General features: G+C 48.2%; 1 protein-coding gene across 1 annotated transcript in view; it reads left to right on the top strand.

Annotated features, from left to right (window-relative positions):
- GRID1 (glutamate ionotropic receptor delta type subunit 1) overlaps window positions 1-15,552 on the top strand; it is a gene marked incomplete at its 3' end in the record, with an annotated part of 735,049 nt that overhangs the window by 238,589 nt on the left and 480,908 nt on the right. The window lies entirely within an intron of this gene.

Here is a 15,552-nt window from a genome sequence, read left to right as displayed (position 1 = left end):
GTGATTGAAAATGGAATAAAGAGAAAGGCAAAATTATACTAATTCCATTTGATGTACTTTGCTTTGCTTATTCTGCTTTCCCCTCTAATTAATTATTACTCAAAATGCTACCTCATGCATCAGGAACCAGCACGAAGCCCACTGCCAGAGAACTTGAAATTGGGAACGCTTAATTTGGTGGAATTGGCCGGCAGCCCTGACGCTCTTGGCTAATCAGGGCCCCTGATCACGCTGGTGGTCAGCTGGGTTGTGATGTCCTGTTGGCTCTCTCCATTTTCACCAGAACCTATTTTGCTGTATGCAGTGATTCAGTCCAGTAATGGGCAGACTAGGATTAGCACCACTAATGTGCCCAGCCTTTCTCAGAATGTTTCCAGCAGCGTATTTGCAAAAGTCTGCTCCTGGGATGGCTTTTCTCCTTGCTCTTTACCCCCAGCCAGCACATGCTGTGGGGATGCTGTCTGATAATTCTTTTGCCAGCCTCCTCCCTTCTCCTTCTTGCTAATGCCTTGCCCTCTCTTCTTGCTTCCCTTCCTCCTTTCCGCTGTTCTGCCATGAAGTTTGGGAGTGGAAAGAATACTGGCTTTGGAGTTCAACAGATTTGGGGTCAAGTCCCAGCTTCTCTTACTATTGTGTGACCTTGGCCAACTTGCCTCACCTTTGGAGCCTCAGTTTCTGCATATGTAAAACAGGGATAAGGGAGGTGACAGTGATGATTAAACACTTGGCATGGAGCTTTTTTGAGAAGCATCTGTCTTTTTCACCACACATATACATGCATTTTGCTTCCAGAGAAAAATTCAGTCCCTTCTTGTTTCCAGGCCCTGGAAGGATTTAACACACAACCAATACTGCCCTAAAGACATTATTTCCCATTGGTTAATTATGCAAACTCCTGTAGTGCTGGATACGCTCTGCTTGGCTCTGGTCTGCTGCCTTTTCCAATTCCCCAGGCTGTGTTTGCAAAACCGTTGTGTTGCTGGGTTCTTCAGGGCTGGGGGGCGGGGCACTGGAGTATCTATTTTCAATATCAGACAAGAGTGACAAGTCTCTGGGAGGGGTGATGGGAGACTGATGGCAAGTATGACATATGGACTTTGGGCACAGCGCAAACCACTCCTGCTCTTGAGTATGGCTCGCATTGGTGAGAATCTGGGTTGCCAGTCCTCTACCCTGCCATTGGGAGAAGAAGAAGCCATTGTTTCTGGATGCCCATCATGGGCCTGGCCCTTTTGTGTGTTCTCTCATCTGCACACCTTGCAGATGATAAAACTGCAAAACAGAAGAAGTTAAACGCTTGCTTAAAGTCATACAGATTGCCACTAAGGAATTGAACAGAATTCGAGTCTAGATTTGACCAGCTCCAGAGCTCTTTGGTGGTAACTACACATTGTACTACACTTTGTGTAGTGGGTAGCGTATAGCTGTGCTGGCTTCCTGGTGGGAAGATATGGTTTGGTTGCCTCTAGCCAAGGTCTAGAGAGGTTTTTTTCAGGTATTACGTCCAAAGAGTTATAGTGCATCTACCAAGTATGGTAGGGAAGCGATCTGGACTTGGGAGGTGAACATGACCTGTCTGAGCGACTGGCCTAGAAGGTCTCCTAGGAGATAATTGGGAATGCCATCCCTTCCCAAAGCCTTCACCACTGTCTGGGGACATTGTTAGGGCTTCTTGTGCATATGGATCCAACTTCCTTTTTCTTGTGATAAAGACAGATGATGTTCACAGGGTAACCCAACACCAGAGCATATTCTGAATTTTATGAAACTTGAAACACTGTTATGAAGAAGTAAACAGACTCCTGGCCACCACAGCCCTGGATAATATGTCGATGTTGTGCCCAGTGGGGAATGGTACAGCTGTGTGGGTTGTGTGTCCTTCTCAGCTGTAATGGCGCTTTCTCCACTGAAAAACCCCGTGGAATTGGATTGGGCGAGGAAGACAGATCTGCCTCCTACATTTTGCTCAATGTGAATCTGCTAAGCTGGCACTTTCAACAACAAGTCTTGCATGACAAGGACATGGCTTCCCATTGTGACCTACCAGTCTGCTAATTTGCTGCACTGGGAACTGCTTCTCTGAGCAGTGTCTCCAATGCATTCTTTCACTCTGGGTGACTCTTGGCCTGGGGGACAAATGGTACACTGGCCTCTCTGTCATCCCATTTCACAAAGGGCCACACTGGCTGGAGCTGGCAGGTTCAGGGACCTTGGGCTTGGTGGTGAATGGAAGGTAGGCTGTGGTAGACTGAGGCATTGGGACTTGAATGGAGGACTCTCTGGGCTTCTGTAGGAGATTCCATCTGGATCTGCCCATTGTTCAATCTTAATTCCACATTTTCTCCTCTGAGTCTTTTTGGCAGTCTCAACAGCCACCACATCAATGTATCATCTTAAAAGAAGTGGTTTGAAGACTCCCTTTGCAGAGCCTGGGCTTAGAGGTGACAGTGCCCTGGTCTCCTTGTTCCAGGCCTGGGGCTCACCATAGGGTTCCCTTGAGGGCTCTTGAGGGTGCAGGTCATGGGGAATCCTTTCTTCTAAGTGGGGCTTGTTCTGCTTTGCCCTTGGCCTTGGAGGGAGAATGGCTGTTCCCAATATAACCTAATTGGGTATCTTATCTTCTCTGTCAGGTATGGGCTCTTCCCTGGGCTGCTGCATGCTGAGTGAGACTTCAGTGGGTGAAAACCTCACCTGTGATGTTGTCTTTACCTGTGATGGCAGCAGTGTGAACTGGTCCTTCTGAGACTTTGAGCATGGAGCAATACCCTCTAGGCAGGAAGAGATAGGGTGGCCAGAGGATCCAGGAAAGCTTTCTGGAGTAGGTGACACTCGGGGTGGGCCTATAGGAATGACTCTGCACTAACCATATGGATAAGGGTAGGAGTAGGGGAGAGGGTCTTAGCAGTGGTGGGTGTGCAGGACCAGGAGTGGCTGGAGCTGAGGCTGAGATGGCAGCAGGGAGAGCTCCCTAGTTGGGGGCCAGGAATCTCTGCTTCAAGACTGGTTTGTTCTTGGATCCCTTTCAGGTTCTGAGAGGTCCATGGCATACTGTTTATACATCTTACTGCTTCTGCTCCCTCCAGGTCAGGTTTGATGGGGAGACCTCAGTCCACTGTCAGTTTTGGTCTTAGGCTCTATCTTGGCTTTTTGGTAGAAATCGTACTCACCCATCAGTCTATTAGCTGTCCCTCATGTTTATCCTTTCATCTGCCCATCTGTTTCAATCCATCTATCCAATCTCCACTCACCCAGCATGTACTTAATGGGTGCCTCTTGCAAATTAGGAATCATATCAAGTTCTGGGCAGGAACATTGGTATCTCCTCACTGAGACCAGCTGTGGCATTGAAACTTGTGTCCACACACCAAAGCCATGCATTGCTTGGCGTTCCCAGTAATTGGCAGAGAGGCTGTGACCCTGACTACTGAGGCCCCCCTCTAAGTATGTGTGGGCATTGTTGGGAGCTCCAGGACTTTGACCTTTCACCTCTCAGTGAAAAGTGGTCCTCCACTTTAGCTGTTCATTAGCCTCCCTCTTTCTTTTTGTTTCCCCCCACATTTCCTTTTCTCCTTCCCCATTTCTTTTGTCTCAATGGAAACAAAAGAGTGGAAATATGAGACAATTTCAACCATTTGTACACTTGGTGGAGAAGAGTTTCTGCTCCTTGCTCACAGTTCACAGGTGACAGATGCAGCCTGCCTTGCCCCAGCACCCAGGCGTCGTCCATCTCTGTGTGTCCTCTACATGTTGGGCAATCTGCATGTGATACCCTCAGGGTCAGGAACTGTATGGTGTTTACCCATCTTCTGAGAACAGTACAAGGCCTGGTCCACAGAGGCTGTTGAGGGAATAAATGAATGGATATTTTATATTTTGTTACTTTCAGTAGAGAGGCCTGCAGTTAGGTTTTTCTTGTGTGTGTCTTTGGCTTTTCAGTAAGTCCTAGAGAAACCTCTCAGCATAGGCATTGGCCTTGACACTCTGCAACTGGGAAAACTCAATTTTGCCTAGGAAATGTACCTTAATCCAAGATATGTAAGTAAACAGGGCCTGGGATGTTCCTTCAGGTAGGATGGTCCTGGACTAGCTGGTGCGTGTGGCAGGGGACAATTGGGTACAGTGTGTGGGAGCCAGACTTATGGTAAGCAGCAGTGCAGGCAGGTGTGGGAAGCTGGGCACACACTCATGTACATGCCCACACACATACATACACAGGAGGACACACAATAATCCAAGGATATAATCAAACATCCACATACATTGGTACAACCAGATTCTGAGACTGGCCCAGTCCTTTGGGGGCTGCCACACACTTATACAAACAGTGTAAGTGCAGATCCATACATCAATATGTATGCATACATCAAGCAGGATAACAGCATTGCTGATAGCAAAGTGGCTTGAGAAAAGCATTGCATTGCAATGCTGGGGAGGAAATGGTGGTTACAAAGTGACAGTGGCAACAGGTGCCACTGCAATTAGATACCAGAAGGATGGAAGAAAGAACAGGGAGGGGAACGGCTGTAGGACAGCTTCCCATTGCTCTGGGAGTGAGTGGCAACTTTCGCTCAGGCTGAGCAGAGTAGTGAGAGTGACGGGTACGATGTGGGAAGGAGTTTCTCCCAAAGCATCTCCCCAGGGTGGCTTCCCAGGATGGAGCATGGCTGGAGGCCAATTTGATCCTTATCAGAACTGGGTTACCTCCTGGCTTCAAATCAGTTGCTTCTCTGATTCTGCTGCACTGAGTGAATCTCCCATAATTTGAATATAAAGATTATGCTCTTACTGCATTTATAGCAAAGGTAAATTAAGTAATCACCATGTTCTGTTGTCCCACATGATATATGCAAATATTTCTCACGCCAACACTGTAAATTTTTAGCAGACGACTTTATCACTCAAAGCTAGGATAATTCTGTGTCATTTAAGTATCATTTACCAGAATATTTTCAACTACTAATTAATTATAGAAGATTAATTCTTAAATATGGCCCCACATTTGCATTTAATCATATCCTACTGTTTACAGATTATAAAGCCTTGGCACTTTAGCAAAAGTACTGTGAGTCTGAGAAATTCATTTTTTCTCTTGCAAGTTTTTAGAAATGAGGTCACAAGGAAGAGACATTTTCTAGTTTATTCTGGCAGGTTTGGAGCTCAGCAGCTGTGAGAGGCAGTCAAAACTCAGGGCCTGGCTGAGATGGGAAAAAGGACAGAGAGCTGTCCTGTTAGGTCCCGTGTTTGGAGACTTCACAAGGACTTTCGTCCTCTTCCTTCTCTGTCCCTCGCTTCTTGCTCATCCTTTCAAACTCCATGTTTGCTGGGGAAGTTGTCAGGAGGTCCCCTCTCTGACTGAGCAGTACTAGCCTTGCTGGCCTCTGGTGTCCCAATCCATTGACCTGCCTCTATGATAACATTGTCACATCCTCAGGATCTGCTGCTACCTGAACACACCTCCACTGATAGATCAACTGAGAGCCAACCTAGCACCCATCACTTTTGACATGACCATTTGTTGCATCTTTCATCTGTTGTGACATGGGAGTGTTAGGCACAGGAACTGGAACCTGCTCATCTTTTCTAGTCATCTTCTCGGGGTTTGGGCAAGATGGTTGGCAAATGGATGAAGGAAGGGTGGGCTCTCAGGAACACTGGCTTCTGCCTCCATGCAAATATTGTTTAGAATTCAACTGCCCAGAAGGTCGACTGCACACATTCTTAATGCTCCTGGCAAGTAGGGACACCCCAGTAAAACCCTGTTCTGAAAGAAAATTTGTTTGAATTTTTAAATGTTTTCATTTAGTGTATTATAGTTATACATACCATTGGGGTTCATTTTTGACATAATCATACATGCATGGAATATAATTTGCTCCATTTGAGTTTCTAGTACTTTCTCTTTCCTTCCCCTTCTCCCACCCCTGTTTTCTTTCCTCTTGTTTACTGGTCTTCCTTCTATTTATTTGTAGTGTGCAAAACTTGTGAGATATATATGTCTCTGTGAATGAAATTCCCTGTGTTATATTCTTATATGTACATGGCATAATTTGTCAATTTCATCCTATAGTTCCTCCCCTTTCCCATCCCTCTTCCCTTGCCCTTTATTTCACTGACCTCCCTTCTATTTTCATGGGATCCCCCACCTCCCTTCCCCTCCCCCTTTATTTTGCTCTGGTTTCCACATATGGGAGAAAACATTTGACCTTTGACTTTCTGAGTCTGGCTTATTTAACACTTAACATGATCTTCTCCATTTTCATCCATTTATCAACATATGCCATAATTTCATTATGGATGGCTGCCACCTATTCTTTATCTGTTCACTGATTTTTGATATTTCAAAGAAGCATCCTAGCAATCATGGGCAGATAGTGTCTAAATGCCGTTGGACTTTCTGGTGTTTGTTCTCTGGTTGAGGGATGCTTCTATTCTGAGTTACCTTTTGAGTCATGCCACCTCATTCTTGGTGCTCGGGGATGCTGAAGGTTTCACTCATGCTGTCCAGGAGGACTGTTGGCTCCTTCCTGGGGTCACAGAGAGAGACCATGAACCTGAAACGTGGGCCTGAAGACACCTGGGGTTCTTTCCTTCCTTTTCAGGTCATTAAATAGCTGAGCAAAATGTCAGTTTCTCCCCAGAAGCCTCTTGACTGGGGAGGCAGGAGGCCTGAGAAATAGGCACTTACAAAGGGAAATAGGCACTTGTGATAGCCAAAATAACTCGGCTACCCTTTCTGTACCTCAGATTCCCAAGGGCTTTCAGCCTGGGGAGCCACTGATGGAAGGGCTGGATAGGGAGCATGGTGGGAGTGCCTTAGGAGGGCATGGGGTGTTGTTAAAGGCAGAGGTGAGGTGATACTATCCAAATTGTCATGAACTCATCTCAGAAAACTGTTTCATGCAGCTTCCATGTTGGCTGCCCTCTGCATGTGGTAGCTCCTAAATGGAGCCCTCACTTGGGGCTAGAAGAAACTTGATCTTGGTCACTTGCCATCTTGTGGAGCTGCCAGTCTGCTTGGAGAGGAAAAGGCCTCTGTATTAGTCAGCTAGTGCAGTGTAACAAGCCATCTGGAAACTCAATGTGATGAAACAAGAAACATTTGTTGCTGTTCATGAGTCTGGTCAGTAGACCTGGGTCAGATCAATCAATTTCAGCTGGGCTGTCTCATGCATCTGTGCTGGCTGGTGAGCATGGTAACCAGCCACCTTTGAACTTTGGTGATAGGATGACCAGGACACAGGTCTCTCATCATCAGTCATGTGAACCTAGGCCTATTTATGTGCAGCAGCAGAATTGCAAGACAGCCAGCATAAGTGCTCAGGATTGCCCGAGACTCAGGTTCAGACCTGGCACATTCTTCTGGTGCAATCTCTTGACCAAAGCACGTCTCAAAGTCAGCCCAATCGGCAAGAGAAAGAGATTCTACTGCTGCGGGGAGGACTTCTCTTGAGTGCAAAACAACTCAAGATACAGGGGTGGAGAGTTGGGACTGTTTTATAACCCATCTCCTGTCACCCCAGTATACAAATGAGCTTCCTGGGAGGAAATGGTTGGCTGGCAAGTTTAGGGGTGTGCTGGGGCCATATGCCTCCTTTTATTACTTTTCAATATTGCTTGACTTTGGGGGTAAGGGTGGTGAAAAGGGGGCTGTGGAAAGAGAGAGGGGTAAACTAGCCTTTATTTGTCAAGTTTGCTTATGCGGACCCTCTGTCTCACCAAATTTTCTCAACAATGCTGGAGTTGTGAGAGATCACAGGAGCCTTGGGGATTTGGGGATTTGCTCATAATCTCACAAGTGAAAAGTGACAGAGCTGGTCTATGAATTCAGAACAGCTTTACTCTAAGCCCACCTCTTTTCCACTCTGTGCTATTGGGTAAGGAGTCTTGTCACCTTTGACAGGTCTAGGGGAAGCTTGTTTTCATCTTAGAACTAGATGCAGAAAGGATTTGATGACCATCACCATGGAGGAGCAGGTAGAATACAGGGTAGGTGGACTGAACACCCCTGAGACCTCATGTGGGGATGACACCACCCCCAGCCCCTGAGTGGCTTCTCCTGCCAGCACCTCTGCCAATGATGTGCAGGCATAGGTGGGCTGCCTCCGCCCCTCTCCTGACAGCCAGAACAACTGCTTTCATGGGGGCTTCTGGATCCCAAAGGGTCTGAGGGCATTTATATCTCCTTTTTGTCTATTGGAGGAGAGGGCAAGTTCCAGGCAGACCTGGCCAAATGCCTGCCCTATTTCCTTATCCTGAGGCTTTCTAGGCTTTGATCCCCCATCTACATAATGGACTTGATCATTCCTGACTTTGGAGGTTACTCTAAGAATTAACACATTGTGTCATGGGGTGCAGGTCTTCCTCTTTTCTCTCTCTCAAAGCCTACCATGGCACTGTGCATCCAGAAGGTACCAATAACTGTTGTCATCACAGGGAGGTGGGTGAGCCAAGGGCATGGAGAAACATGAAGACTCATGCATGACCCTGAGCAACATTCTCAAGTTTGGAATGCGCTGGTGGTTGGTGTTGGGGATTGTGAGGGTGGCCTGGAGAGAACTGCAGGGAGTGGGACGGCATCTCCCCGTCCCCAGGACACTACCTCCACATTTTCAGAATTGCTCCTGCGTGCCAGTGTTGGTCAAGTTTTCGTCACTGTGACAAATACTGAAGGGAAACAACTTAGAAGATGAAAGATTTAGTTTCAGAGCTTTCAGTCCATGGTTGACTGGTTCCAAGGCAGAACCATCATGGCAGAAGTGTGCGGTGGAGGATATCTGCTTAGCTCGACAGCCATGAGGTGGGAGGGGGGAAGGAGGGGGAAAGGAAGGGGGCTAGGGACAAGATATAATTGCCAAGAGCATGCCCCCAGTGAACTCCTTCCTCCAACTGTGCCCCACCTGCCTGTAGTTTCCACCTTCTTCTAGTAGTCTATTCATATTTTTAATACATCAAAGGGATGGATACATTGGTAAGGTTAAATAAATTGAACCAGAGGGTAGTAAAATGTGGAAGGAAACATTTACCAGGAGAAGCACCCATACACACCCCAACCCCACCAGAGAAGCCTTGGGGACACCATGGAGAAGGGAGGGAAAAGAGTGGTTTCCTACCACATGGGAGATGCAGGACTTGAGCCACTTTAATTTTTATAAAATAAGAGGATAGAGAGCCTGGGAGTGTCCCCTTCCTCCCCTTCCTCCCCTTCCTCCCCTTCCTCTTTTGCCCACTCCATCTATTCTCTTTGCTGAGGAAATCTGCTTTTCCATGCTCGGCTGCCTCCTCAGGGGTTAGGGATGCTGGCAGCAAGGAGGAAGGGGCAGCGTCTTTGGAGCAAATTGAGGGACAGTCAGATCTCAGCTCTGCTTTTGGTGCCAACGTTTGAGCCTGTGTGCTGGTCTGTAAGCTGCGATATTCGTACTCACAGGGTTGCCATGGGAATGACATGAGATAAAGCTCATGAAGGGCCCAGGACTGCTGCTTTGTGAATGGTATTTCTGTTACTGTGTCTGTGGAGGGTTTTGGGAATTTGCTCATAATCTTTGCTGAAATCATAGAACCAATCTGGGGCTATTGGGGTCAAGGTCAAAGTGTTGTTAGCTCAGAGAAGGGGAACCTGGCAGAAGGCTGGCTCCTTACCTGCTCTGTGTCAGGAAGCATAGTCCCCAGAACCAAATGAGGAAAACCAAATGTGGGGTGCCCCTCAGGGTACTGAAGGACAGGCCTAGAAGAAAGGGACTAAGTGCTCCTGGCCCTCATCCAGCCCAGCACTGGGCTGTTGCTCTAGCACTCATTTGGAAGAAACATTGGGTGAGGGAGGAGAGGGGGTCTCCATGTCCTCTGGGGCTCAAGATGCTGCCTAGGCACCTACAGGTCTTCTGAGGAGCACAGGGGGAAGTTCAGGACATCTCCCACCTGAGTTGGAGATGTTGGAGATGGCCCTTATGATCAGGGGTGTCTGTTAGTGGCTTCTCACTGAGGTGGTAGGAGGAGGGACAACTGCTGGTGATTTTCACTTCTAGAGTTACTCTTCAGATGAGAAGGGTTTTTCCAGGCCAGGTTACCACGCGGAGTGGGCTTCCTCTCTGGACCCCTTGTAGGGAGAGAGACATGGCCCCTGTCCCTAAAGAGTTACAAAGCTAAACGCGAGAGAGGGAGAGGGAGAGGAGATGAGATTGAGAACAAATGAGAATGAATGAGAACACTCATACTTAGGAAGAACAGTGAGCAAGAGAACTGGGTGCCCAACTGTGAGCATTGGGTTGGAATGGATCCACACAGAGCAAAGCAATGTGGGAGGGGCTGTGTCTCCACCCTTCTCTGCTCCGTTATGGCCAAGTGGGTCCACCCAGTCCAGGCAACCATGCTACCTTTTGGGTAGTTCTCAAGCTAGGGGATTTTGAAGACAGACAAAGGATTTGATAAGAATGGCTAAAGGCTTGGAATGATAGCCAGGTACAACATGAGATATAAACCCAATGTCAAGGAGAAAATATGGAGGCGAAGGCAGGTGGACTGTTAGGAGAGCTGATAGCAGTGTCTGTGGTCAGTGCCAGGACCTTGATGACCTGCCTTGGGATCTTCCCTTGTTCTTGTTTTTACCACCTGTCATTTCTCAAAGTCCACACTCAATGCTAATCAAGCTCTTTAGCGATTGTAGGCATCTCTCTTTGTTTCTTGGTCTTTGCTGAGTGCAGGTCAACTCTCCAGGATGGTTATCGCTGGTGTTTGCTACCCCAACAGTACTCCATGATGGTGCTGCTAGTTGCTTATTATCCCGGGACCAGCAGCTTTCTCTTTGTGGGACTTGTAGGTTTCTCTTTTGTGCATTCATAGCACACTATCTCTGTCACTTCTCTCTCTCTGCCCTGGGGACAGGAGGGTTTTGGCTTGCTTGATCTTTAGCATGAGAAACAGCTTCTTATTTGGAGTCTGAGTGGCAAATGACTTGTCCCTCATCAGTGATGTGGAAGCCACATGCTTTTTATGTTCTAGTGCCAGACTTTATTTCCCCAGTCCCTGCTGTGGGTGCAGCATCTCATGGGCCCTGACCAGGGCAAGCCTCAGTCATTAGTGCCCAGAGTGAGGGCCCATTTTCTAAAACTCTGTCTCACTTGTGGGAGGGACCAACCTAGCCTCTCACTTGCTTCCCACAGTGCATATAAAGGGCAATGCCAAGCCGACCCTCAGAGAGGGTGTGTCAACTAGGCCTGTAAGGGACTGTCGAGTTCCTCGCATCATGCCTGGTAGCTCTCCAGAGCCCTGGACCAAGATTCACACCAATTTCCTCCTGGCTTTGTCCCATTCCCTTTGTCACTGCCTTTCCTCTCTGGTCTGTTTATCTGTCTTGAAATGGATTGGATATTCATTGAGCAGTGAATGTGGGCCAGGCCCTGTACTGTACCCTGAGGTTGTGCAGGGAGAAGGTGGCCATTTTGTTGGAGGTGGGGAGTCGGACACTAAATGATGTAGATCAGGTAGTCATAATCTCTATGAAGAAAAATAAACAATGAAAGAAGAGAGTAGCACTTTAGAGAGTGGCCAGGGACAGAAGGAGGTGTTTGCAGAGACTGAAAGGAAGTGATGGAGCCCATCAAGCAAGATCTGGCTGCAGGGAGATGTGGGCAGCTGGAATAGCACATCAAAGGTCCTGAGGCTGAAATGGCGCTCAGCATGTTGGAGGATCAGCAAGGAGGAGGTTGCCCAGTGTGCAGGGTGAGTCGGCAGGAGAGCAGCGACAGGTGGATGTTGGGAGGGAACGTGGGTTCAAGCACAGGGGCCTCTCAAATCATTGTAAGATTGTGGGACTTGGTTTAAATCTAATGAGAAGTCACTGGAAATTTGTGACAAGTGAGAAGTATAATCTGAAAGGGAGACCAGGCTGAAGGTGTTATCTCTGCCATTTTCTGACTCTATAAGAAGTAGCTTAGGGACATGAGAACTCGAGTGTCATGGTAATTCAGTTCTCAGCCCACAGGGACATGGTGCATGTGGAGCCCAGTCTGATGACTCTGGGGAGGTGCTCCTTCTACCTGCTTTGCTTGCTGGGGCCACAGAGAGGGCACAAGACCCCAGATGGGCAGCCCCCTGCCTGACAGCCCCTTTTGTGTTTCCGGTGCTCAGGTTGCAGGCATAGATCCTTGGTGTGGCCCCTGCTTCACGCCTCACAGAGCGAGCTCCCAGGGATGAGCTCAGCCTCCTGGCGGCCACCATGGCGGCTTCCCGTGAGGAGCTAGCAGTCAGCCTAAAGCACTTTACACATTATTAATTGGTTTGCAAATGGGCCTGCCTGGCTGCTTTAAGGACTTTCCTTCTAGAAAGCTAAGAGAGGACATGCCCTTTGCAATGAGCCTTTCCTCTCATTCAGCAGGGGATTTGGGGACTGCAAAGATAACAAGCCCCAGCAAACCCATTCTGTCACCTGGACTGCTGGAGCACCATGGGCCCCTCCCTACCTCCAGGGCTTCTGTTTGCATTTCTGCCAACAGGTAAACAAATCTGGGCTGCTGTTGTGTGCTCGTGTGGGTGTGCAGTGTGTGTACACACATGGGAGCGGGAGGGGCCGGCAGCTGTTGGCTCACGTGTCCTGCTTCCACGCTGGGGAAACTGAACCTGTGTGACACCCTCCACCTGGCCGTTAAGGGCTCAGTGGCACGATGGGTGACAGTGACGCAGAATTCCACTCTCCAGTCCATCCCACTCTTCCTGGCTCTCAGCTGTGTCCCCATCATTCTCAGCGTCCTCTACAGGTTGCACCTGTGGCCTTGTAGCTGCAACTATGTCCTCTGTTCCTGGGGACTGAGCTGTAGCTTTCCTGTTTAGGACAGGGTAGGGGTCCTTCTCCTCCCATGAACAGGACACTCCAAACCTTATCCCTGCTGTTCTTTCCAGATTCCTAGAGACCTTGCAGCTCTGGGGTTGGGGAGCAGGCTGGCTTAGCATTGCACAGGCCCCCAAACATTACATTGCTGGATTCATAACTCTAGCAGTTTTTCTAGGCACCCAGAGCCTTTCCAAGGAAGCCTGATTCTCAAGCTACCTTGAGGCCCAGACTCTGGGTTTTGGACTTGACCCCTGTCCAGGCCTACAGAGGGAGAAGGCTAAGTACTGAAGCCGAGGGGACCTATAGGCCCAGACTGGGTTCCACCTTGCCCTCCACTCCTCCCTTACTGCTCCTTCCACATGCAATCCCTCATTCTGTGTTCACAGAACACAGCCGGTGGCTCTCAGGGTCACTCCTATCCGGGTTAGCAGCTGTGGCCCAGCACAGTGGGAAGCCTCAGAGGCAAATCAAAAGATGAGTAACAAAAAGACTGGCAGCACTATTTGCATGTTTAATTCAGTAGCCATCCTACTGTTTTCTGTTGCTAATAACACAATGCCACAGACTGGGTAAGTTATAAAGAAAATAGGTTTATTTTGGCTCATGGTTCTGGTCCAACGTTAAGGGACTGCATCTGGGGATGGACATTTTTCTGGCAGAGTCCTGAGGTGACATAGGCCACATCATGGCAAGAGACGAGGAGAATCTGTGTCTCCCCTCTGGTCTCCCTCTCTCTTCTTTAAAAGCCACCAGTATTCAATCATGGAGACTCCACCCTGCTGGCCTTCCCTAATCCTAATCACCTTCCAGAGGCCCTCATCTCTAAATGCCATGGTTGGATTTAATTTCCACCCTCTTGATACTTCACAGTGTGATTAAACTCCAGTGCGAGTTTTGGAGGGGAAGGACCATATGCAAATCATAGCAGTGCCAATTATAGAAATCATGACTTTTTCTTTCTCTGAAGAACAGTGTCCTTTTCAATCTGGCTAGTTTTAGCTTCCAAAGGAAGATAGGCAAGGGGAAGTTGTATAAGCTAGTCAGGCACCCAGCTGGGCTCCAGAGCCAGGGAGAGGCTGAGCAGGGAGAATTCCAGCCTCGGGGCTGTGTGTCTTTTTTCGGTCTGTGGGTGTTTGTTCCTATGAGGAAGGAGCCAGGCTCAGGATGGTTGCCTCCCTTGGAAGAGCAATCGAAACACATCCCCAGCTCGTTAGCTACTCTAAGTGAGTGTGTAGGGGAAGATCCTGCTTCTCCCACTGAGGGGCTTTCACCCTGGCTCAGCATGTGGGATCTGTCCTCAGGATAATGGTCAGTGGAGGGCAACAGAAAGAGTAAGGGTTTGGGAAGTAGGTGGCTGGGCTTACTTTCTGAACCTGGGGTAACTTATGAAACAGAGAAGCCAATCCCTGCTCACTTCCAGGGTTGTGGTGAAGTTAAAGGAGGTGCTGTGTGCAGAAGTGCCTGGGCATAAGAACATGATTAATAAATGACACTGTCCTTTTCTCTTCTGTGACATATGGTACTTTTAGGTCTGCCACTCTATTCAGAGCTGAGCTCTTTCTGACGCTCCCATTTCCCAGATTCAGAGACGGAGGCGCTGCAGGATTATATCTGGGAACCCGGGGTCTCCAGTGAAATGCTTCTAGAGCAACTAAGGATGAGGAGTGGGTTTGAGGGGAGAGAAGCTGGAAAGGTGAGAACATGCCGGGCCTTCAGAGTTGTCCATTCAAGATTGGAATCTGGGCACTGCCCTTAGGGCTGGTGGCCATCTGCTAGTTATAAATCTGCTTCAAGCCTTTGATTTTTGTCTTTAAGGTGGACAGAATATCAGGACTACACCATAGGGATGTGATGGGAGTTCAATAAGACATTGATGTGCTTAGGATAGTACATAGTAAGTACTCAATGTCCCTGGTATTCGTGTGGTGATAGTGATAACGATGCTGCAGGTGGTGGTGATGATGATGGAGGTGGTGGTGACGATGATGATGATGATGATTGTGAAGGTGACGATGAGGGGGATGGTGATGACGGTGATGTGATGATGGTAGTGGTCATGGTGGTGGTGGTAATGCTGATGTTGATTTGCACCACATGGTCTTTGGCATCCCTTTGGTCCTACTTGAAAATACTAGTAAACTAGGGGGTCTCCAGTCAGTCCCAGAGTGCCCAAGAGTACTGTTACTTCATTTCTGGATCTGTGGGTAGGAGTGAAGAAGAAGCAAGGATTCCTTGCTATAGAAGGTCAACAAGGGCTGGAGCATTCTAGGTCCTGTCATGGGGGGGTCTGAATGAATATGCCAGGGAGAGATGAGAGCCAGGAGCACTAGCATTTTGGGGAATGAACACAGACAGCATCCTTCTCTGTCTCACAGTGAGACCAGGGGTGTGTGGGAAACAAGTCAAATTTGCTGCTGGAGGAAGGGTCTGAGAGCTGTTTGTTCAACTGCAGTGGCTCTATTTTGGACCTTTGTTCTTGTAAACTAATAAACTATCCCGAATGTTAATGGCTTGAAACGACAATCATTTTATGATCTTTCATATTTTTTCTTGGGTCAAAAATTTTGCAAGGGCTCATCTCATCCGTTTTGACTCAAGGTCTTCATATGATTCCACTTAGGACTGGCAAGAGTGACAGACTGGAGGCTGCCAGGGCAAACTTCCTCTTTATTTGGACTCTCTAAACATGCCAGTTGGTGCTTTGTCACAGCATGGTGGCCTGAGGGTGATAG

This window comes from Spermophilus citellus, assembly GCF_964194105.1.
Source record: "Spermophilus citellus genome assembly, chromosome: 15".
Taxonomy (NCBI): domain Eukaryota; kingdom Metazoa; phylum Chordata; class Mammalia; order Rodentia; family Sciuridae; genus Spermophilus; species Spermophilus citellus.
The sequence above is the reverse complement of the archived record's forward strand: the minus strand, read 5'-3'. Positions and strand labels throughout refer to the sequence as shown.